This window comes from Mobula birostris, chromosome 15 (genome assembly GCF_030028105.1).
Source record: "Mobula birostris isolate sMobBir1 chromosome 15, sMobBir1.hap1, whole genome shotgun sequence".
Taxonomy (NCBI): Eukaryota; Metazoa; Chordata; class Chondrichthyes; order Myliobatiformes; family Myliobatidae; genus Mobula; species Mobula birostris.
In genome coordinates, this window is record NC_092384.1 from 68,475,009 (window position 1) to 68,500,657 (window position 25,649).

At 41.7% G+C, this 25,649-nt stretch overlaps 1 long non-coding RNA gene across 1 annotated transcript; it reads left to right on the forward strand.

The window, feature by feature from the left end:
• The first annotated feature begins 9,591 nt into the window (after positions 1–9,591).
• LOC140210725 (uncharacterized) lies at positions 9,592–24,539 on the forward strand. Its single transcript, XR_011889286.1, has 4 exons — positions 9,592–9,703; positions 22,087–22,249; positions 23,508–23,660; positions 24,075–24,539. It is a non-coding gene; the product is annotated as an uncharacterized lncRNA (long non-coding RNA).
• The last annotated feature ends 1,110 nt before the right edge of the window (positions 24,540–25,649 follow it).

Sequence of the window (25,649 nt, forward strand, 5' to 3'; positions counted from 1 at the left end):
TCCATTAATCCATAAACACTAACTCATTTTTTCTCTTTTGCACTGGTTAGTTATGTAACTTGTGATAACTTTTATGTTTTGCTGTGGCAAAACGACAGATTTCACAACGTATGTCAGTGATAGTAAACCTGATTCTGTTTCTAGTAACATCTGCAAAAGCGGAAAGTGAGTGAGTGGGAAAGGAAACATTTCCAGCTCTGTAATTGTGCTGTAGGCATCTATAATTGTTCAGTTTGTGTCATGTCCTTCTAATCTGTGAGTGGTTTTGGCTGCGTGAATAATGTTTCAAGAGAAATTAGTTCTACTCTGAAGGATTATTGGTTGTGAAATACTATGACTAATTGTGGCCTTCCAATCCAGGCCATGTAAATACAGGAGTAAAACTCTGGCAAAGAGACAGCTGGCCACTTTACAAAATGATTTTATAGGCTGGACAGGAATCATGGCTCCAATTTAAACTTCATCCAGATGAAATAGCAGTCCACCTCAGATACCGAAGATAAATTTTAAGTAGACATAGAATATAATTCCATCACATTTGGCCAAAATTGACTCATATTAAATGAGAATCCTCCATTCCCCAAGTCCCTCAGTGGTAGGTGCAGCATAACATTGTAACTGATGAAAACATTGGGTCCTAAGTTCACTAAAAACCAACAAACGAGGTAAGTCGATTTTTGGCTGAGGTAAGTCGGTTTTTGGAACATAGGAAGGCTAAGTGATTTGAGAAGGGACAGGGGCAGGTGATCAATCTTGTCAAATGAGAAAGCAAGTTCAAAGGCTTTGTCCTTCTTACATCAGTTCTCATACCTGAGTACTTTATTTGGAGTATAGTCAGCGTGGAGACGTGGTATTGGTTTTTCGGCTTGGTCAGTATGACTGTGATGAGCTGTGGGTCCCAGTCAGGTTTCATGAAACATAGAACACTACAGCACAGCACAGGCCCTGTGACCTATGATGTTGTTCTGACTTAATAACCAACTATAGGCTCAATCTAACCCTTGCCTCCTACATAGCCCTCCATTTTTCTATCATCCCTATGCCTCATTGTGGTTTCCAACCATAACTTGTTGGTCAGGGCTAATTTAAGTTAGCTTGCTGGAAGCTCGGAGGTGGAGAGGAGTGGGGAGAGTGATTAGTTGGGGAACTGAGGAATGGTGAGAGAAAGCTTTAAAACAGGAAGATCGTCCCTGATTCTGGCCCCGTCGTAAGCTGCTTTAAGAAATATTTCCAGGCTTTTCTCTGAGCTTCCAGCAGTCTCTTTAGGGGCCACATGACAGGCAACTGAAAAATCTTAAAAAGTAGTTGGAACTTGCATAAGTTCAAAAGGTTTTAAACTAAATTTAGAGGTGGGTTCTAGAACAGGCAGTGGAATCTGATTTCAGTTTTGAAATCGAGCAAACCTAGTGCTTAAAGGAAAGTCCAGCCAGATTTACAAGGGGTGATTGATAAGTTCATGGCCTAAGGTAGAAGGAGTCAATTTTAGAAAACTAGCACATTTATTTTTCCTACATTTACACACTTAGTCCAGCAGTCGTGGAACATACGGATCCCTTCTCTGTAGAGGTCGGCGTCTTGGACCTCCAGAAGTGGTCCACAGCAGGGGTGATTGATAAGTTTGTGGCCTAAGGTAGAAGGAGATGAGTTATTAACTTCAAACTTTCTGCGTTTTCACACAAAGAGTTGAACTGCACGTGCATGTAACGAAAGCTGTTTAACTCATCTCGTTCTACCTTAGGCCACAAACTTATCAATCACCCCTGCTGTGGACCACTTCTACAAAGAAGGGATCCGTATGCTCCACGACTGCTGGACTCAATGTGTACATGTAGGAGGGGACTATGTTGAAAAATAAATGTGCTTAGTTTTCCAAAATTGACTCCTTTTACCTTAGGCCACGAACTTATCAATCACCCCTTGCAGCAATGGGGCAGATGTACATTCAACAAGTTGACGCGGAGCTCCCCGCTGCTAAATCTGCTGCTGCATGAATATAACCAGAAGTGATAAAGGGTGATTGGCCGGAAAGTTTAGCTTCAATTATTACCTGTCCTGCCAAGAACACCCAGCAACTACAGTGAAACCCGATTAATCCTAATCTAATCATGGGACAACTTACAATCACAAATTAACCTACCCACTACATCTTTGGACTGTGGGTGGAAGCCAGAGAGAACCCATACATTCCATGGGGAGGACGTAGAGTGGCTCCTTACAGAATGGCACCAGAATTGAAATCTGCCCAGAGCTGCAACAGCATCATGCACGCTACCACGGTGTATATAATGACGTACATGGTACTTTGATATCAAATTTACTTTGACTTTGAGCTACTCTTCATCTACAGTGGTGATGGCAGGGCTGCTGTTGTGCTCGATACCTCATGGCTGCAGAGGGTGACCTGCTCTTTGCCATCCTGACCCACTGCTGGGGAGGTGTGCAGTGGAAGAGTTGTCAATGAAGTTAAGTTAGGGCCATCGCTGAAGCCCATTGTAATTGCTGAACCCACTGACTGGTTTGCACACAAAGCAAAGGTCACCGTCTGATTTTTTTTTTACAAGGATTGATTTTATTTGACACATGATCATCAAAACATACAGTGAAATCACGGTGGGGGCTGTCCACAAGTGTCTCCACGCTTCTGGAGCTAACATGTCTCCAACTTACTAACCCTAACCCATGCATGTTTACAAAATGGGAGGAAATCAGAGTTCTTGGAGAAGCCCTCACGGTCACGGGGAGAATGTCAAAGCTCTTTATAGACAGCAGCAGGCACTGAACCCCGATCTTATAGTTGTCACTGTGAAGTATTATGCTAATCGCAACTCAACCTGTTGAACATACTCTGGGAAATACCCTCTGCTTTTACTTGGAACCAGCTAATTGTCTTTAAAGAGTTACAAACTAATGCCAAGGGAAGGTGTGCTGGGGATTTTCCAGGTGACTGGTGTGAAAATGAAAGCAAAGCTGTGGACCTCACTGTTAGTAAGCTGGTTTAAAAGTGGAGTCTGCTTTGTGAGAACCTTGAACCCAACTAGGAGCTTTCAGGAGAGTGAGGGGCTATTTCCATAGAAGATGATGTCATCTGTGCCTAGAGAGATCTCTGAATTGTCAGCACCAGTTGCTGATGTTCTGCCTCCAGCCCCCCCCCCCACCCCACCCGGCCAAACATCTGCAATTATGTTATAATCAAGACAAGATCAATTATATTTATGCACCTTTGATTATTCTTGCAAGCTGCTTACATTTGTAATTCTTGGAGATTTGAAAGGGGTAACATTGCAACCCTGGCAATCCTGGACTTTCCAATGCTGTGAGCACAGGTGATGGGACTCTCTCTTAAGTGTGACATTAAAAGAAAAGCATGGCCATTTCAGACTGCCTGTGCTCCTGGGCAAAGGTTTGTCAGCAGGTGCCTTCCTCACTCAAGCTTCTTGGTACCCTGCTTTTTGCACCTTCTTCTCTTTATCAGTCTGGTATCAGGCACGCAAGCAGTACAGTCTTTTCAATGAAATGAACCAGGACCTGACAGGGCATTCCCTCGGACCTTGAAGGAGACTAGTGTTGAAATTGCAGGGGCCCTGGCAGATACATTTAATACGTCGGTATCTACAGGTGAGGTGCCGGAGGATTGGAGGATAGTTCATGTTGTTCCGTTGTATAAAACAGGCTCTAAAAGTAATCTGGAAAATTATAGGCTGGTAAGTTTGACGTCGGTAGTAGGTAAATTATTGGAAGGAGTACTAAGAGATAGGATCTACAAGTATTTGGATAGACAGGGACTTATTAGGGAGAGTCAATATGGCTTTGTGCATGGTAGGTATGTTTAGCAAATCTATTAGAGTTTTTCAAGGAGGTTACCTCGAAAGTCGATGAAGGGAAGGCAGTGGATGTTGTCTATACGGACTTCAGTAAGGCCTTTGACAAGGTTCCGTAGGGGAGGTTAGTTAGGAAGATTCAGTCGCTAGGGTGTGGAGAGGTAGTAAATTGGATTAGACACTGGCTCAATGGAAGAAGCCAGACAGTGGTAGTGGACGATTGCTTCTCTGAGTGGAGGCCTGTGACTGGTGGTGTGCCACAGGGATCAGTGCTGGGTCCATTGTTATTTGTCATCTATATCAATGATCTGGATGATAATGTGGCAAATTGGATCAGCAAATTTGCTGATGATACAAAGATTGGAGGTGTAGTGGACAGTGAGGAAGGTTTTCAAAGCTTGCAGAGGGATTTGGACCAGCTGGAAAAATGGGCTGAAAAATGGCAGATGGAGTTTAATACAGACAAGTGTGAGGTATTGCACGTTGGAAGGACAAACCAAGGTAGAACACACAACCTAAATGGTAAGGCACTGAGGAGTGCAGCAGAACAGAGGGATCTGGGAATACAGATACAAGGTTCCCTAAAAATGGCGTCACAGGTAGATAGGGTCGTAAAGAGAGCTTTTGGTACATTGGCCTTTATAAATCAAAGTATGGAGTATAAGAGTTGGAATGTTATGGTGAGGTTGTATAAGGCATTGGTGAGGCCGAATTTGGAGTATTATGTCCAGTTTTGGTCACCAAATTACAGGAAGGATATTAATAAGGTTGAAAGAGTGCAGAGAAGGTTTACAAAGATGTTGTGGGGACTTAAGAAACTCGGTTACAGAGAAAGGTTGAACAGGTTAGGACTTTATTCCCTGGAGCATAGAAGAATGAGGGGAGATTTGATAGAAGTATATAAAATTATGATAGGTATAGATAGAGTGAATGCAAGCAGGCTTTTTCCACTGAGGCGAGGGGAGAGAAAAACCAGAAGATATATGTTAAGGGTGAGGGGGGAAAAGTTTAAAGGGAACATTGGGGGGGTGGCTTCTTCACACAGAGAGTGGTGGGAGTGTGGAGTGAGCTGCTAGATGAAGTGGTAAACATGGGCTCACATTTAACATTTAAGAAAAACTTGGACAGGTACATGGATGAGAGGTGTATGGAAGGATACGGTCCAGGTGCGGGTCAGTGGGACTAGGCAGAAAAATGGTTTGGCACAGCCAAGAAGGGCCAAAAGGCCTGTTTCTGTGCTGTAATGTTCTATGGTTCTATGGAAACGAACTGAGTGTATTTGGGAGCCAGAATCCAGCTACTGGAGGAGCTCAATGGATCAGGCAACATCTGTGAAGAGAAATGAATCGTCAGTATTTTGGATTGAGACACTTCATCCAGACTTTGAGTCCAGAGGGAGGGTCACAATGCGGAACGTCGACAAATTTTTTCACTAATCATTGTTTGGACATTTGACCTGCCCTCCTGATTGTGCAATAAAGTAGATTTGGAGATAATTGATTAAATGCAAAGCTCTGAACATGATCTGAAAGCTCTGTGAAATATTCTGCTGAACTCTGTCTCTTGCATTGCGATGATACATTAAGAGATTCTTGCACATTTTTGCAGATTGAGGTTTCTGTAGAGGTGGAACTGCTCGTTGCTGGAGAGGTTGGGCAAAAACCCGAGGAAGTGCACTTTCAGCAAAGGGTCTGGTCTCAGTTATGAAAACTCACAACTCTCTCGGTTATGTTGAAGTGATGGGAAAGGCATCACAATGTGGGTGTTTTGAGTTGCTGATGACCAGAAGGCACCAACTCATCTTGAGCACTTGACATTTTTTCAAAAGCTGAGTTTCCGTGACCTGATTAAAACTTTGCGAATTATTAGTTTGCATTTTCACTTGTACAGATCAAATAATTGTGCCAAACACCCTGGTAGAGAAAACTGCTTGAAAGAAAGTCAGGATTTCACAATTAAGGTTTATTTATCATATGCATATTGGAATATAGTGAACTGCATCATTTGTGCCAACAAACTAACACACCTCAAGGTGCGTTAGGGAAAGTCTTGCCACACATTACAGTGCCAACATAGCATACCCACAATGGTCGGCAGAGCAACACAGAGCAGAACACAACAGCACAAGGAACCAAACAACAACAGCAAAAGAAGCCCCGTTCCTCTCTCTCAATGATACAACCCTAACATTGCCTTTGGCCACGAGCCTCCAGTGGACTCAGATTTGGACCTTTCCGTAAGAATCTGTTCTTCTGCTAAGGAACAATTTGAGTACGAGTAGGGGCAGAAAAGGAACCTAGTGCAGCCTAGGACCAACCGGCTGGTCAACTTGGATAGGAGCCCTTGCTTTCCGTGGCCTTGAACACTTTGACCACCAGTGGTCCAGGATCAATATTCTTGAATCTAGAGCTAGGGTCACAGTCTCAGAATAAAGGGTAGGAGATGAGGAGAAATTTCTTTATGGTGACTGCAAGAAATGCAGTTGCTGCTCCAGAAATTCATTTATATCATGGGTTGCAAGTCTCTGGAATGCACTCCTGCAGGTGATTGTCAATGCTGAGTCACTGAACATACAGTGGCATGCAAAAGTTTGGGCACCCCTGGTCAAAATTTCTGTTACTGTGAATAGCTAAGCGAGTAAAAGATGAACTGATTTCCAAAAGGCTTAAAGTTAAAGATGACACATTTCTTTAATATTTTAAGCAAGAAAACTTTTTTATTTCCATCTTTTACAGTTTCAAAATAACAAAAAAGGAAAAGGGCCTGAAGCAAAAATTTGGGCACTCTGCGTGGCAGTACTTAGTAACACCCCCTTCGGCAAGTATCACAGCTTGTAAACGCTTTTTGTAGCTGGCTTTCAGTTCTTGTTTGGGGGATTTTCGCCCATTCTTCCTTGCAAAAGGCTTCTAGTTCTGTGAGATTCTTGGGCCGTCTTGTATGCACTGCTCTTTTGAGGTCTATCCACAGGTTTTCAATGATGTTTAGGTCGGGGGATTGTGAGGCCCATGGCAAAACCTTCAGCTTGCGCTTCTTGAGGTAGTCCATTGTGGATTTTGAGGTGTGTTTAGGATCATTATCCTGTTGTAGAAGTCATCCTCTTTTCATCTTTGGCTTTTTTATGGACGGTGTGATGTTTTCTTCCAGAATTTGCTGGTATTTAATTGAATTCATTCTTCCCTCTACCAGTGAAATGTTCCCATGCCACTGGCTGCAACACAAGCCCAAAGCATGATTGATCCACCCCCATGCTTAACAGTTAGAGAGGGGTTCTTTTCATGAAATTCTGCACCCTTTTTTCTCCAAACATACCTTTCCTCATTGCGGCCAAAAAGTTCTATTTTAACTTCATCAGTCCACAGGACTTGTTTCCAAAATGCATCAGGCTTGTTTAGATGTTCCTTTCAACCTTTTGAATAGAACTTTTTGGCCGCAATGAGCAAAAGTATGTTTGGAGAAAAAAGGGTGCAGAATTTCATGAAAAAAACCCCTCTCCAACTGTTAAGCACAGGGGGTGGATCGATCATGCTTTGGGCTTGTGTTGCAGCCAGTGGCATGGGGAACATTTAATGGTAGAGGGAAGAATGAATTCAATTAAATACCAGCAAATTCTGGAAGCAAACATCACACGGTCTGTAAAAAGATGAAGATGAAAAGAGGATAGCTTCTACAACAGGATAATGAACCTAAATACATCTCAAAATCCACAATGAACTACCTCAAGATGCAGAAGCTGAAGGATTTGCCATGGCCCTCACAATCCCCTGACCTAAAATCATCAAGATTCTGTGGATAGACCTCAGAAGAGCAGCGCATGCAAGACGGCCCAAGAATCTCACAGAACTAGAAGTCTTTTGCAAGGAAGAATGGGCGAAAATCCCCCAAACGAGAATTGAAAGACTCTTAGCTGGCTACAAAAAGCGTTTACAAGCTGTGATACTTGCCGAAGGGGGTGTTACTAAGTACTGCCATGCAGGGTGCCCAAACTTTTGCTTCAGGCCCTTTCCTTTTTTGTTATTTTGAAACTGTAAAAGATGGAAATAAAGAAGTTTTCTTGATTAAAATATTAAAGAAATGTGTCACCTTTAACTTTATACCTTTTGGAAATCAGTTCATATTTTAATCGCTTAGCTATTCACAGTAACAGAAATTGTGACCGGGGTGCCCAAACTTTTGCATGGCACTATATTTAAGGCTGAGATCAGTGGAGATTTGGAAACCAAAGGAATTCAGGGGTATAGGAATTGAGTAGGAAAGTGTAGAGGCATTGGATCAGTGGTGATCTTGTTGACTCGAAGAGAAGATCTAAGGGGTGATAAAGCTTCTGTTTCTTATGTTCTGAAAGACTATCACCCAAAGAGTTTTCTCTTTCATGGATAAAGCCGAAATGACATTTGACATAAAGGCTGGTGAAATGATATTCCATTTTGGCATCTTCTGCCTGTCAAGGTCAGGTGGAATTCTTTTTTTTCTTCCTTTTACATCATTCCTCTCCCACCAGAAGTATCCTCTCTCACACTAGCTGCTTTACCAATTACATGACTTATTGATATGATGACTTGTAACATGTAAAAGTGCAACATCCTCACCAACTTGTGGGAACCTTGGGCTGTGATTGTCGAAAGTGGAGAAGAAGCCTCCAGGGTGACATGGACGACCTTGCATTTCTTATCTGGGAGCATATGTAAAGCTAGAGAAACTGACAAGAGTGAGTGCACTCCCTTAAAACTTATCTATCCATCTGCCCTTTCAGTTACACGCCGTCCCACACCCGTAGTAGTCTGGTGTTATTAGTCAGCAGAGAACCCACTGAAATGACATAGAAGAAAGTCATGAACTTTTACTCAGAAGTTCATCCTTTACTCCCATTCGAAGGAAGGTCAGCGAGCAAAGGAAATGCTTCAAAGATAACATCAAAATCAGCCTGAAGAAATTCAATATTACATCAAAAAACAGAGAAGATGTTGCACTCAATAGATATACCTGGAGGAAATTTGTTCAAGAGGGAGCTGTGCCTCACGAGAATGACCTCCACTATGCTGCAGAAAACAAGCTGCAGGTGCAAAAGGAAAGACTGAACAATCAAAAAGACCCAACTACTAACCACAGCCACCACTTATTCTTGCCAACACTGGACCAGATTGGCCCCTACTGCCACCTGAGGATCCACCAACAGACAACCCCTTAGGAGAACATCACATTCACCTCGAGTGATTGCACTACTACTACATGTTTTAGATTTTGGTATCTATCTTTTTCACAAAAGGAGAGCAGGACTTTCTGAAATGATGACATTTCCATAAGGTATTACAGAGCAATCATTTTGCTCTCTCAGCAGGATGTAAAACTCTACTTCTATATTATTCTGAAGGTGGAGAGTAGGAGTTATCCTGAATACCCCAGACAACATTATCCCTCGAGCAGCAACATTAAAATAGGTTATCTATCCATTAGCATACAAAGAGTCAAACAACACTACATTATTCAATGCGTTGGAAGCAGGACTTTGAAAACAAATTTTTCTATTTTAAAGCAAATTTATTATCAAAGTACACATTTGTCACCATATACACTCTGAGATTCATTTTTGGTGGGGCACGCTGAATAAATCCACAGAACTGGAGGGCGGAGCTTAGTCCAGATGGTGCTAAACGATGAATCCTTTGCTTGCATCTTCGGAAACAGTTCTATTTCCATCTTTAATATCTCTATTTTCCCTTTCAGAGTTTTTTTGAAGACCCTGATCTGGAGTTACACGTTGACTTTGGTTCTTTGCAGGAATGGGACACACTCTCGGAGTGTCATGACTGGCTGTTATCCGACCTGCCAAGAGTGTGGCCTAAGAGTTCGGCTCACCTTTTGAGGCCTAGGATCTCAGAGCTCCGGAGGTAGGTGGATCAAAGGTCAGTGTCCTGGACCGGCATGTCATGGGAGCTGGAAGATCTTTGGCTGTGTGCCAGAGACCTGAGATCTTTGGGCACAGAGCTTGGAAAAAGCGACACAACAGACTTTTAACATTGTAAACCAACGAGTTGTTTGTTATGCCTCCCCTCTGGCTATGATATGGAAACAGCTCTTTCTCCCTTATTAGGGAGAGAAAAAACCTGTGGCATGTCAAATACCGGGTAAACGTGTAGAATTTGGGTACTGCAAGTCTGTCTTTGTTGTTGCTTTTTTTGCACACTTGAATGCTCGGTGGTGGGTGCCGATGGTTTTGTTTTGCCGGTGGCGGGAGGGGAGATCATTGCTTGCTGCCACTTACACGCAGGAGAGAGGGAAGCTGGAGGGGTGCAGTTTGGGATTCTAACATTTAATTGACATTCATTCTTTGGGGCACTCCTCTGTTATCGTGGATGGATACGAAGAAAAAGCATTTCAGGATGTATATTCTGTACATTTCTGTGGCATTAAATGTACCTTTGAAACCTTTGAATAAAAACCATAATAGAATCAGTGAAAGACCACACCAACTTGGGCTTTCAAATAATTTGCAAAAGCCAACAAACTGTGCAAATACAAAAAGAAGGAAGTAATGATAATAATTATAAATAAGCAATAAATATTAAAAACATGAGATGAAGAATTCTTGAAAGTGAGTCCATTGGTTGTGGTAAAATTCCATTGACGGGGCTCATGAAGTTGAGTAAAGTTATCCCCTTTGGTTCAAGACCCTGATGGTTGAGGGGTAATAACTGTTCCTGAACTTGGTGGTGTGAGTTCCGAGGCTCCTGAACCTTCTTCCTGGTGGCAGCAGTGATGGTGATGGGCCCTGATGATGGATGCTGCTTTCCTGCGACAGCGTTTCATGTAGATGTACTCAATGGTGGGGAGGGCTTTACCCGTGATGGACTCGGCTGTATACACTACTTTCGGCAGTATTTTCGGTTCAAGGGTGTTTCCACATGAGGCTCTCCATTACACAACTATAGAAGTTCGTCTTTATAAATGAAATCTATTAAAGGAGTGGAAGAAATAGAACTTATAGCTGATGCTGCAACAACTCCTAGTAACTGAAGAGATGGAGGAAGGGACAGTTGGCACACAAATAGAGAAAGCTTGTAGGCAGTGTGAGAGGGAGGATAAGGCAGATGATAGAGAAGGGACACGCTCAGCCTGATGGTTTGAGATGTCTCTATTTTAATGCAAGAAGCATCATGAACAGAGCAGATGAACTTACAGCATGGATCAGTACTTGGAGCTATGATCCTGTGGCAATTACAGAGACTTGAAAGGCTCAGGGGCAGGAATGGTTACTTAGAGTGCCAGGCTTTAGATGTTTCAGAAAGGACAGGGAGGGAGGTAAAAGATGTGGGGGCGTGGCACTGCTGATCAGACTTAGTGTCGCGGCTGCAGAAAAGGAGAAAGTCATGGAGGGATTGTCTACTGAGTTTCTGTGGGTGGAAATTAGGAACAGGAAGGGGTCAATAATTCTACTGGGTGTTTTTTATAGACCACCCAATAGTAACAGGGACGTCGAGGAACAGATAGGGAGACAGATTCTGGAAATGTGTAATAATAACAGGATTGTCATGGTGGGAGGTTTTAATTTCCCAAATATTGATTTGCATCTCCCTAGAGCAAAGGGTTTAAATGGGGTGGAGTTTGTTAGGTATGTTCAGGAAGGTTTCCTGACACAAGATGTAGACAAGCCTACAAGAGGAGAGGCTGTACTTGATCTGGTATTGGGAAATGAACCTGGTCGGGTGTCAGATGTCTCAGTGGGAGAGCGTTTTGGAGACAGTGATCATAATTCTATCTCCATTACCATAGCATTGTAAGAGGGATAGGAACAGATAAGTTAAGAAAGCATTTAATTGGAGTAAGGGGAAATATGAAGCTATCAGGCAGGAGCGTGGAAGCATAATTTAGAAACAGATGTTTTCAGGGAAACGTATGGCAGAAATGCGGCAAATGTTCTGGGGATAATCTAGTCAAGAAGGAAAGAAAAGCTTACAAAAGGTTCAAAAAACAAGGTAATTATAGAGATCTAAGAAATTACAAGGCTAACAGGAAGGAGCTTAAGAATAAAATTAGGAGAGCAAGAAGAGACCATGAGAAGGCATTGGTGAGCAGAATTAAGGAAAACCCCACGGCACTCTACAAGTATATGAAGAGCAAGAGGATAAGATGTGAGAGAATAGGACCAATCAGTGTGACAGTGGAAAAGTGTGTATGGAACCAGAGGAGATAGCGGAGGTACTTAATGAATACTTTGCTTCAGTATTCAATACAGAAAAGAACCTTGGCGATTGTAGGGATGCCTTAAAGCTTGAGCATATGGGCATTAAGAAAGAGGGTGTGCTGGAGCTTTTGGAAACTATCAAGTTAGATAAGTCACCGGGACCGGACAAGATATACCCAAGGCTACTGTGGGAGGCAAGGGAGGAGATTGCTGAGCCTCTGGCAATGATCTTTGCATCATCAATAGGGATGGGAAAGGTTCCGGAGGAATGGAGGGTTGCAGATGTTGTTCCCTTATTCAAGAAAGGGAGTAGAGATAGCCCAGGAAATTATAGACCAGTGAGTCTTACTTCTGTGGTTGCTAAGTTGATGGAGTAGATCCTGAGAGGCAGGATTTATGAACATCTGGAGAGGCATAATATGATTAGGAATGGACAGCATAGCTTTGTCAAAGGCAGGTCGTGCCTTATGAGCCTGATTGAATTTTTTGAGGATTTGACTAAACACATTGATGAAGGTAGAGCAGTAGATGTAGGGTATTTGGATTTCAACAAGGCATTTGATAAGGTACCCCATGCAAGGCTTATTGAGAAAGTAAGGAGGCACAGGATCCAAGGGGACCTTGCTTTGTGGATCCAGAATTGGCTTGCCCACAGAAGGCAAGGAGTGGTTGTAGGCGGTTCATAATCTGTGTGGAGGTCAGTGACCAGTGGTGTGCCTCAGGGATCTGTTCTGGAACCCCTTCTCTTCATGATTTTTATAAATGACCTAGATGAGGAAGTGGAGGGATGGGTTAGTAAACTTGCTGATGACACAAAGGTTGGAGGTGTTGTGGATAGTGTGGAGGGCTGTCAGAGGTTACAGCGGGACATTGATAGGATGCAAAACTGGGCTGAGAACTGGCAGATGGAGTTCAACCCAGATAAGTGTAAGGTGGTTCATTTTGGTAGGTCAAATATGATGGCAGAATATAGTACTAATATTAAGACTCTTGGCATTGTGGAGAATCAGTGGGATCTTGGGGTCCAAGTCCATAGGACACTCAAAGCTGCTGCGCAAATTAACTGTGTGGTTAAGAAGCCATACGGTACATTGGCCTTCATCACTTGTAGGATTGTGTTTAAGAGCTGAGAAGTAATCTTGCAGCTATATAGGGCCCCGGTCAGACCCCACTTGGTGTATTGTTCTCAGTTATGGTCACTTCACTACAGGAAAGATGTGGAAACTTTAGAATGGGTGCAGAGGAGAGTTAAAGGATGTTGCCTGGATTGGAGAGCATGCCCTATGAGAACAGGATGGGTGAACTCGGCCATTTCTCCTTGGAGCAACAGAGGATGAGAGATGACCTGATAGAGGTGTATAAGATGATGAGAGGCATTGATCATGTGGACAGTCAGAGGCTTTTTCCCAGGGCTGAAATGGCTAGCACAAGAGGGCACAGTTTTAAGGTGCTTGGAAATTGGTACAGAGGAGATGTCAAGGGTAAGTTTTTTACGCAGAGAGTGGTGAGTGCCTGGAATGGGCTGCCAGCGACAGTGGTGGCGGCAGATATGACAGGGTCTTTCTTTCTTTCTTTTTCAATCTTTTTATTAGTTTCATAATGATAAACATACCATAATATTGATAGAGTTGTTGGGATTACATTGTTATGATTAACATAGTTAAATATAAACTCATTTAACACTTGGGTATTAAACCTCCCAATCATACAGGATGTAAATGTAATAAACAAAAAAAAAATAGAAAAAAAAAATCATGGCAAAGGAAAAAAAAATACCCCAAAAGAAAAACTACCCTAGACAGTGTTAATCAACTAAACTAAGAGGAAAAAAAAGACATGAGCTGTTATATAACATCAAAGAAAAAGGAACCATTGGTGTCGTCGACTCCACTCCTCTCAACCTATATTAAAGAGGAATAGAATAAGTTTGGAAAGGTCAGATTACATTATATGAAAATGTTTAATAAATGGCCTCCAAGTCTTTTCTAATTTAATAAAGAAATCAAAAATAACACTTATAATTTTTTCTAGGTTTAAACACAACATAGTTTGAGAGAACCAATGAAATGTGGTGGGAGGATTAATCTCTTTCCAATTCAGCAAAATGGATCTTCTAGCCATTAATGTAAGAAATGCAATCAACCGATGAGATGAAGAGGTTAAATGACTTGGTTCTGTCATTGGTAACCCAAAAATTGCAGTAACAGGGTGAGGTTGTAAATCAATATTCAGAACAGTTGAAATAATATCAAAAATATCTTTCCAATATTTTTTCAAAAAAGGACATGACCAAAACATATGAGTTAAAGAAGCTATCTCAAAGTGACATCTATCACATGCAGGATTTATATGAGAATATAACAAGCTAATTTATCCTTAGACACATGAGTCCTGTGCACTACTTTAAACTGTATCAATGCATGTTTAGCACATATAGAGGATGAGTTAACTAATTGAAGAATTTTTTCCTATTTTTCAAACGATAAAGTGATCATAAATTCCCTTTTTCAATCAGTCTTAACTTTATTAAATATGTCTGGACATATTTTCATAATTATATTATAAATAATTGCTATTACACCTTTCTGAAAAAGATTTAAATCTAAAATTTTTTCCAAAATATCCATTGAATGTAAATTCCGGAAGGTATGATAGGGTCTTTTAAGAGACTCCTGGATAGGTACATGGACCTTAGAAAAATAGAGGGCTATGGGTAACCCTAGGTCATTTCTAAAGTAAATAAATGTTTGGAACAGCATCATGGGCTGAAGGGCCTGTATTGTGCTATAGGTTTTCTATGTTTCTAACAGTAATTGTAATTGTACTTTGTTACTGCTGTGAATGGAAGATAGCTACAAACAAATTCTGGACATAAAATACATTTTAATTAATCATAGAATTGTTGCTAGATTAGCCATTGCCACTTAACACAGAGTTAAGTGGTAGAGAAACAGGCCTTTCAGCCCATGCTGCCTTGGTCTGGCACCATGCCTCTCTGTATGAGTCCTACTTGCCATATCTCTCTACATCCAGCACATTCCAGTTCCTGCCCAGATGCCTCTTAAGTATTGTTACTGTACCTGCCTCCACAACCTCCTCTGGCAGTTCATTCCAGATTCCAACTTTATGAGAACAATTTACCTCAAAGATCCCCTTTAAACCTCCTCCTTTTCACTTTAAACCTCTGCACTTGAGTTTTAGACACCTACAGAATGGGAAGCAGACACTGGTTGTCTACCCTCTCCTAATTTCACAACCTTCATCATGTCACCTCTCAGCCTCCTTTGCTCCCAGGAAAATAGATGCAGCCAAAACACAAGCCCTCCAATCCAGACAGTATTGCTTAGATTTTTTTCTGTATCCTCTCTAGCTTAATCATGTCTTTCCTGTAGAGTCTCAGCCAGGGCTGCACTAGTCCTCTGAATGCAGCCCAGCCAATGTTTTGCAAACATTAACATCATGCACCACTTCCTGAACTCACTGCATCAGCAGCTGAATGCAACCATGCCATACACCTTCTTCACCGCCCTGTCCACCTGATACTTTCAGGGAAGCGTGTTCTTGTACCCCTGGGTGTATCTGATTGTGAGAGCTTACCCCATGAAAATTGGCATTATAATACTGATTATGATTTCAAAGGACCAATTGTTCCAATACCCTAGATTCAGTTCTGATCTATGGCAGTGTGTGTAGAGTTTGCACTGTGAGTTTCTTCCAGGTGCTCCAATTTCCTTTCACGTTCCAATGACATGCCGCATTGGTACATTAATGGATCAGTGTTAATTACATTAATTAGGTGAGTAAGTCCATAAGACATAGGAGCATAATTGGGCCATTCAGCCATCGAGTCTGCTTTGCCATTTCATCATTGCTGATCCATTTCCCTTTTAATCTCAATCTCCTGCCTACTCCCTATAACCTTTCACACAATGAGTAAGCAAGAACTGATCAACTTCTGCCTTAAATACTTCCAATGACCTGGCTTCCACGGCCACCTGTGGCAACAATTTCCACAGGTTCACCACCCTCTGGCTAAAGGAATTCCTCCTATCTCCGTTTTAAATGGACGTCCCTCTATTCCGAGGTTGTCCCCCCTGATCCTGCACTACCCCACCATAGGAAACATCCTCCCGCATCCATTCTCTCTTCACCATTTGATAGGTTTCAATGAGATCCTCCCTCGTTCTTCTAAATTCTAGTGAGTAAAGGTCCAGAGCCATCAATCACTCATCATACGATAAGCCTTTCATTCCTGGGATCATTCTTGGGAACCTCCTCGTGAGAGGGTAAGTTTTCTTGGGGTATTGATGAGAATGTGAGGGAATAAGATGAGATTGATAAAATGTCTGCATGATGCCGTGACACTCTGACGATTAACTATAAAGCACCCTGGGACAACCCGAGGTTGTCAAAAGCTTTGTAGAAATGGAAGTCTTTCTTTCCTTAGAACAAGATCCTGTTAATGTTGATACCAGCCAAAGAACTGAGAGAAATCAAGAAATTGTGATTCAGTGATGACAAACTTAAGGGTGAAAAGGAAACAAGTAAGGAATTGAGTTTAGGGACTTTCATGATAAAACAATGCATAGTGTTTTCTGTATTGTATGTTTAGAAACTGGCCATTGATTGAATTGAGGTGTTTAACCATTGAGAAGATTTCATAGGGATCACAGAATTAAAACATTGTGGCAGAGAAGAGGGCAGCTTGGCCTACTGCTCTCTTTTAAGAAATCCAGTCAGTTTAATTCTCCATCACCCTGAGAATTATTTTTTTCTCTCTAGTGTGAATTGAATTCACTTCTTACAGCTGTGATTGGCACTGTTCCCACCACCCTTACAACAAGTGAGTTCCACTTCATCAGCACTCTGTAAAAATCATTTTTCTCACCACCTCTTGTATCCCATACCCATTATTTGGAATCCAAGCCCCCTGGTGTTTGAGCCATGATAGTTTGATCAGAATCAGAATCAGGTTCCGTATCACTGACATACGTCACAAAAGTTGGTGTTTTGCAACAGCAGTACATTGCAATACATTACAAATTACTATAGTTTGCAACAAGAAAATTTTTTAAAAATACTGCAAAAAGAGAGCAAATTTCTGAGTAGGTTTCCATGGGTTCATGGACCGTTCAGAAACTTGACGGAGGAGGAGAAGTGATGAAGTGCTTTGAGAGGTTGGTCATGGCTATTCATATAATAATGGGAGCAGCCCTCTATATATGCCCAGTCCAGATTCTTCATCCATATATACTCTTTAGTGTTGAAGACCATCAGAAGCCAGGCAACATTTAACAGTGGGATAAGAATCAGAAACACAAATTCTGAAGAGGCTGGAAGTCTGGAGCAACACACAAAAAATGTTGGAGGAACTCAGCAATCAGGCTGCAAGAATGGAAATTAGTAAACAGTCAATGTTTCAGGCCAAGATGCTTCCTCAGGACTGGAAAGGAAGGGGGAAGACATCAGAGTAAAGTGATGGGGGGAGGGGAGTGGAAGGAAGACGATCTAGAAGGGATAACCATCAGGATCTCTTCTCTTGCACAAGGTGTGATGAGAGATCTGGAGCCCATTTGTCTAATAGAGTGGTAGATGTGAAGAAAAATGGAGCTAGTATTTCTGTTAATCTTCAGATTTTAGTTGGATAGACAGATTTTACTGTTGATATAATTGCAAGTACGAATGATGGTAATAGCAAGAAAAACAAAATATGTTGGACATCCTCGGATGGTCAGGTAGTTCTCAGGAGAATAGGAACAGAGGTAATGGTTCAGTTCAGTGACCGTGCATCATAATCTATTGTACTTTGCATGTAATGACAGCTGAAGTCCTGAATGACTAATCAAATTAAACCAAAACTGTTTAGAGAACAGCAGGCAGCTGTTCCTGTTAGTGGATATGCAAGGGCAAGGCATGGTAGAGCAGCGATTAGCGTAACACTATTACAACGCCAGTGACTCGCGTTCAATTCCGCTGCCTCTGTAATGAACTCATGCGTTTTCCTTATGACTGTGTGGGTCTCCTCCGGGTACTCTGGTTTCCTCCTATAGTCTAAAGACACGGGTTAGTATTATCAAGTGTGGGAATGCTGTGGTGGTGCCAGAAGGATGGCAGCACTTTTAGGCTGTCCCCAGCACATCCTCTGACTGTGCTGGTCACTGGCGCAAACAATGCATTTTGGTGTATGTTTCAGTGTTTCAAAGTACATGATAAATAAAGATAGTTTAAATCATAACCTTAGCCACTCAGAATTAAAATCTTAAGGGACAAGATATTATAGGTGGGTGATATGAGAAGCTTTCTCAAAAAAGTGGTGATGCTCTTGAATTTTCCGCCTGTAAGACTTAGAATTAAACAGTGTGAAGTGGGATGGCATCTTGAGAGAGAATAATTTACAAGACAATGGGGAAAGAGAGCAGCCAAATAGGCCTGACAATATTGCTTTATTGGAGCAACAGAGTCTCAATAGATTGGATTGCTTCTGTAACAATCCTTTGGCCCTTAATATTGCAGTAGATTTGCGGCGTTGAACATCCTGCTTCTGTTTGCAATGTTCCAATCAGTTGAAGGGTTTTATGTTAGTTTATTTCCCAGTAAACATGCTATAATGGAATCAGGGTTTTTGATTGCCTAGATTGGTGTCATATTACATTGAGAACCTCTTTGGCACTGACACCTGGTAACTACATTGATGACCGTTACATTGAATGCACAGCTGCACAAAGCAGAGATTCCATACTTTACCATGTGTGTCACACTAGCATTACGATGAGATATCCATCTGAGCTCTCCTCAGTTTCTGCTTTGGTCCAGATGGATAATCATGGGTCCATGATGCTATTTAAGGAAAGCATACTTTTCCTCAGTGCCTTGGCCAATACTCCTCCATTAATAAGTACTACTGGATACTGTTCAAACAGCCATGCTCTCAATACTACTGTGAGATCTGACTGCCCCCATGACAATTAGCTGAACTTCAGAAAATGTTAGCAAATAGATTTACGAGCGTCTAAGAGACACATGATGTGCTATGTAAATATGCCTTCATCCAAGAGATGACTACACTGGCAAATCTACTATAAGTTTACAGTTTTTTCTGTAATTAATGATGTTTCCATATCACTTATTAATTTATTTTACTAATATGCTTTTCTTGTGAAGCTCTATAGACTGCAAAAGTTTCCTCTCCTCAAGCTCTGTCAACACATTCTACAGTATCAAATCCCTTAATAGGATACTGGTCCTGTCTTTTTTGTAGTAATGTTAGTGTTTTGTTTCTTTGTCCTGAAAGAGATTTAAAAAGATTGAAAGGGATTTGTTTGATGTCAGCTTCCTTAATAAGACCATAAGATCATAAGACATAGGAGCAGAATTGGGCCATTCAGCCCATCGAATCTGCTCTGTCATTTCTAATTTATTACCCCTCTCAATCCCATTCTCCTACCTTCTTCCTATAATCTTTGTCTTCCTTACAAATTAAGAACCTATCATCCCCGTTTGAAATATACCCAATGACCTGGCCTCCATAGCTGTCTGTGGCAATGAATTCCACTGATTAACTGCTTTCTTCACCTCTGTTCTAAAAGGATGCCCTTCTATTCTGTGACTGTGCCCTCTGGTCCTAGACTCCCCATTATAGCAAACATCCTCTTCTTGTCCACTACATATAGGCCTTCAATATTTGATAGGTTTCAATGAAATCCCCCCTCGTTCTTTCTAATTCAAATGAATACAGGTCCAGAGCCATCAAATGCTCCTCTTACATTAACCTTATCATTCCTGGAATCATTCTTGTGAACCTTCTCTGGACCCTCTCCAATGCCTGTACATCCTTTCTTAGATTAGGGGTACAAAACTGCCCTCAATACTGCAAGTGTGGTCTGACCAATGCCTTATGAAGCTTCAACATTAATAGGAAAGAATTTAATTTGTTTTGCAAGGATATGAATAAATCTTCTTCAGTACATTCCCTTGATCCATTCATTGTGATACTAACAGTCACATTTCACCCCAGGCTCTGGAATTCACTTCCTAAACATCCCCACTTCTTTTCACATGTTTAAGCAGCTTGTTAAAACCTGCCTCCCTGACCAAGCTTTTGGCCAGTTCTCATGATATGCAGCTTGGCATCAGAGTTTGCTTAATACTTGCTAGTGAAGCAGACTGCTGTGTTTCATCTAATGGTGGATGCAAGTTGCTGATATCCAGCTGAGGTAAGCATTCGCTAACAGCTTGCACTGGAAACTCTGTGCTAACACATAAGTTGACTACTGTAGCAGCTTCTGCTGCGGGCTAGGACTGGTTTTCAAATTAAGCTTTTCATAAATTGATTTTAAATATGTTTCCACTATTTGACAGAAGACCGGTTGAAAAATAAAAAATCCTTTAAGAAAGCAGTGAGATTCATGGATGTAACAGAAATGACAGAATGTTGTACAAGATGTATCTAATAAAGTAGCCACTGAGTGTACGTTCATGGTCTTCTGCTGTTACAGCCCATCCACTTCAAGGTTTAACTTATTGTGTGTTCAAAGATGCTCTTCTGCACAATACTGTTACAATGCATAGCTATTTGAATTACTGTCACCTTCCTGTCAGCTTGAACCAGTCTAGCCATTCTCCTCTGACCTCTCTCATTAACAAGGCATTTTCACCCACAGAACTGCTGCTCACTGGATTTTTTTTTTGTTTTGCACCATTCTCTATAAACTCTAGAGACTGTAGTGCACATAAATTCCAGGAGATCAGCACTTTCTAAGATACTCAACCCACCCCATCTGGCATCAATATCATTCCACAATCAAAGTTACTTAGATCATATTTCTTTCCCATGATGTTTGCTCCAAGCAATAACTGAACCTCTTGGCCATGTCTTCATGCTTTTATGCATTGACTTGATGTCATATAATTGGCTAATTAGATATTTGCATTAACAAGCAGGTGTACACATGTACATAGCATGAAAACAAGAGTACAGACAATTGAGGCTGTACCAGTCTTTAATCAGCCACCTACGCTAATCCCACACTCATTCCAGTACAATCTTCATCGATTCCTTAAACTTACCTTGGAGCAACGGAGGATGAGAGGTGACCTGATAGAGGTGTATAAGATGATGAGAGGCATTGATTGTGTGGATAGTCAGAGGCATTTTCCCAGGGCTGAAACGGCTAAGATGAGTGAACACAGTTTTAAGGTGCTTGGAAGTAGGTACAAAGGAGATGTCAGGGATAAGTTTATTATGCAGAGAGTGATGAGTGTGTAGAATGGGCTGCCAGTGACGGTGGTGGAGGCGGATACAATAGGGTCTTTTAAGAGACTCCTGGATAGGTACATGGAGCTTAGAAAAATTGAGGGCTATGGGTAACCTTGGGTAATTTCTAAGGTAAGTACATGTTTGGCACAGCATTGTGGGCTGAAGGGCCTGTATTTTGCTGTAGGTTTTCTATGTTTCTCTGTTTCGTACCCCAGATTCTACCATCAGTGCAACTTAGAGTGGCAGACTAACTTGCCAGCCAACATGCCTTTGGGATGTGAGAGGAAACTAAAGCACCCCAAAGGAATGCATGCAGTCAGCTGGTGATGACAATGGTTACACTTGGACTTGACCACCAGTGTCCAGGGTAGGAACACCCTTCAGCCACTTTCCCCTCACCTCCGTCAGACTGGCTCAGTGAATGAAGGAATGAGCAGGCACTTCTCACAACCTTCAGACCTCTGATCACCTTGACATGCAAACTGCCCTCTCTCAGGTGCCCTTCCAATTCACTGTTATACACACTGACTAATTCTGTTCCTACCACTGTTGCAGATTGTGAATTCAACATCATTACTCCTCTCTGTTTAAAAAAAAAATCGCCACATCTTCTCGCCCATTATATCTTCTTCTCGGAGTTTTGAATCTTAGTCCCCAATCCTTAAACATCCAATTCTCCCATTTACACTATCAGAACAGGTCAGATTGGAACAGATCATCACTTATAGTGATAACTGCATGCAATTGTCATTAATCTGAAACATTAACTCTGTACTTCATATGGATTTTTTTGTGATATGTTGAGTATTTTCAACATATTCTGCCTTTATTAGCAGATTCCACATTGCCTTGGAGACACAAGAGACTGCAGATGCTGGATTCGAGGACACTAACAATTAGCTGGACAACTCATGCGGATTTCAACCTGAAACGCTGACAAGTCCTTCCCCGCCCCACCACCCCACAGATGCTGCTCGATCCGCTGAGTTCCACCAGGTTGTTTGTTGCTGTACATTGTTCAAGTTTCGCGTTCGCGGTAAAGACTGACTGACATACCAACTCCATTTGTCCAAAGATCTCAGCGGCTTTAGGGGATGGGTTCCAAAATCACTATTTCTCTTTACATGGGAAAAGATGATTATTTATTCCACACCTCTCCCTCTCTGCAACTTAAAAACACTCTTGTTTTCTCATTTTTCCAATTCTGATATAGAGTTATTGACCTTAGATAATTGTTGTCCAACCTGCTGAGCGCTTCGGGTACATTCTATTTATGCCTTGGACTTCCAGCATCTGCATTTTTTTGCTTTGAAATACTTAGAAGTCTAGTCCCATTGTAATGTCTTCATGAATGCACTGACACATGCACACAGTATGTATATTCAAGGAGGCAAAGGTTTATATATAAGATAGCAAACAAAAGCATGAGCTGACAGGCTAAATATCGATGACAAATCTGCTTTGCCAAGAAGCAGCCGCAGCACATGACTCTCCCGTCCAATAGCATCACAATAAGGATGCACACTTGGATGCAGAGAGAAAAATGTTTAAAGGTTCATCACGACTGTTGTGACATAGAATTAGAATACTGAATAGAATGAGCTTGTACTCTGTGTTCTGTGGCAATGTAAGGAGTATTAAATTGTATCACACATAAAAGGCTGGAGGAGCTTAGCACGTCATCTCAGAAGGGAAATAAACAGCTGACGTTTTGGACTGGGACCCTTCATCAGGACTCATTGTATAAAATTCTTTAAAAGGTTTGAAAAGATAGTTGCCAAAGAATCTTAAACTAAGGGCCTTTGTCTCACAATAATGGTTAACAGTTACGCCGGAAATAAGGAGATATTTCCTCTAGAGAAATTTGAGTTTTTCTAATTCTAGAACGATAGACTGCAAATTGTCCGTTCAGTGAGTATATTCAAGGCAGCAATGGATATTTATCTTTTCACCAAAAAAGGGACGTCAGGATCTTAGTTCAAGATGGAGAAGTCCTGAGAGAATATGTGCTCTATTACAAACATTGCAGAGGAACAGGACCTTCAGCTCATAAAGTCTACTCTATGCTGAACAGTGACGCTGAATTCAATTAAATCTGTTGTTGAAGGGTCTCAGCCCAAAACATTAATTGTTTATTCCCCTCTATAGATGATGCCCGACCTGCAGGGTCCAGTCAACATTTTGTGTGTGTGTTGCTCTGGATTTCCAGCATCTGCAAAATCTCATGTTGATTAAATCTCTTCTGCCAGCACAGAATCCGTACTCACCATCCTCCATATGCCGCACATTGATGTGTCGATCTAACAGCCTCTTAACCACCACTACCGAATCTGCTTCCACCACCATCCCTGGCTGCCCGTTTCAGGCACCTGCCATGTTCAGAGTAAAAGAAATTCGTCCTACTCCGGTAAGCTTTCCCCTCTCACCTTAAAAAGCCTGCCCTCCATGTTCTTGTCTGCCTGCACTGTACTTTTCGCTGTAAGTGTAAAACTTCTTTGTGTATTCTGTTATTATTGTCCCTTACACTACCTCGATGCTTCATCGTAATGAAATGATCTGTATGGATAGCATATAAAACAAGTTTTTCACTTTACCTCTGTACATGTGAAAATAATAAACTAGTTTTATTTGTTTTATTTACCAGTTTACTGGACATTTCTATGTTGAAATAAAGATTCTTATGATAAGAGGCATAGATAGAGTGGACAGCTCGAGCCTTTTGCCCAGGGTGACAATGGCTGTCCATTCTATCTCCCTCCCTTATTGCTGTGCACCTAATGTTTTAGTAGTATTGGAATAATCATAAATTTTTATTTTATAGGTATCCGTTAGTCTCATAAGACCATGGATTTGCGCCTTGGAAGGTTTCCAGGGCTCAGGCCTGGGCAAGGTTGTATGGAAGACCAGCAATTACCCATGCTGCAAGTCTCCCCTCTCCATGCCACCACTGTTGTCCAACGGAAGGGCAAGGGCTGATACAGCTTGGCACCGGTTTTGTCGCAGAGCGATGTGTGGTTAAGTGCCTTGCTCAAGAACACAACACGCTACCTCAGCCAAGGTTCGAATAGACGAACGCCTTAACCACTTGGCCACGTGCCAACACACACACACACACACACACACACATACATACACACACACACACACGCATACATATATATATATAGTTTGAATAAGCATTCTTGTTCATTTAAATATTCATTACAGGTTTTCTGTATAAATATGTGAATTGCATATGTTATCACGCTACCATGAGATATTTGCGTGCCTCGCTTAAAATAAAGAACTAACTGAGACTCGCTTCTCTGGGCTCCTTGTTCTTCTTCAAATTAGCTCAATATTTTAAAGTTACAAAAGCATAACACTTATCATCATAAGGACATCCTTATGATTGGAGGAAAGTTTAGGGCAGGATGTCAGAGCTAGGTTTCTGACACAGAAAATGGTGGGTACCTGGAACCTACTGCTGGGGATGGTGATAGAGGAGGATACTTTAGAGAAATTTCAGAAATTCTAGATAGGTATATAGCCAACTGGTTGTATAGTGGCATCAGCACCAGACTTCGAGGCAAATAGTCCTAGGTTTTATGCCAGCCGCCCCCATTGCATGCTTTCCATCCATGCTAGGTTGAGCGTCGAGCTAGCAACTTGGCCTCATTAAAAAAAAGAGACAAATGCTAAGAAAACTGCAAAAAAAGCCACCTGATGTGCCACAAGACTCTGAAAGGAGCAACAATGTAGGCACATAGATGAACGATAAAGGGAAGGTTATGAGCTGTGTAGGAGGGGAGGATTAGATTGATCTTGGAGTAGGCTAAAATGTCGATACAACATTGTGGGCCAAAGGGCTGCACTGAGCTGTTCTGTTCTATGTTCTGACTAACTTATCTGTGCCCCACATCATTTTATAAACATCTATCAGGCGCAATACTGTTCTTATGATCTAAATAACAGCTTCCATTTGATAGTCATTGAAAGCATATTCTTGTTCTCTGAACAGTCAGTTGAAGATCACATACAAAGTGTCATCATACATAGGAGATACAACAACACTATAGGTTCTGCAGCTGCAAGTTACGCCAAAGACTTCAGCAGGAGGACAACGGGGGGATTTCCTCCCTCAGTCACACGTTATCGCAACAATCTCAGTTTCTTCTTCACTGTCCACATCTGTGGCCCATACCCTTCTACAGCCATAAAGTACTATTCTTTGTGGGTGGTAACTCTACTGCTGGGTACCACTTCCTGGCCACCCTCAGAATAACAGCATCAGGCCCCTATCTGCAGTATCTCAGGGATGAATCCCCCAATTCCTCCTATATGCTTATCAGCTTGTCTGACAACCGGTCCAGTGTATCAATTGCCACTGAATGTGGAGCTTCTTGAATCTTTCTTT